The sequence below is a fragment of the Wasmannia auropunctata genome, unplaced genomic scaffold (assembly GCF_000956235.1).
Source record: "Wasmannia auropunctata unplaced genomic scaffold, wasmannia.A_1.0 LD335669.1, whole genome shotgun sequence".
In the NCBI taxonomy this organism is placed as follows: domain Eukaryota; kingdom Metazoa; phylum Arthropoda; class Insecta; order Hymenoptera; family Formicidae; genus Wasmannia; species Wasmannia auropunctata.
Genome location: NW_012027221.1, coordinates 19,576 through 19,865, shown reverse-complemented (window position 1 = coordinate 19,865; position 290 = coordinate 19,576).

Sequence of the window (290 nt, the reverse complement as noted above, 5' to 3'; positions counted from 1 at the left end):
GAACAAAAGTTGAATGGCTTTAAAAGTACTTTATAATTATAATTTAAAATAATTTTTTATTGTTAATTTTTATGTTTACCCCCACCATCAACAATTTTTTTTTATTCTTTAAAGGACGCCGCACACTTTGCCTTGATTTGCGGACCCGGTTAAATTCCTGAAACTTTACTAAGTTGTAGTTCAGGACAACCCAAACAAAAGTTCTATATGGCAAAAGTTCCAAAAATCAATAGTTTTCGAGATAAAGTACTATACAAGGAGGAAAATCGAGAGTTTCAGCGCCCAAGTCC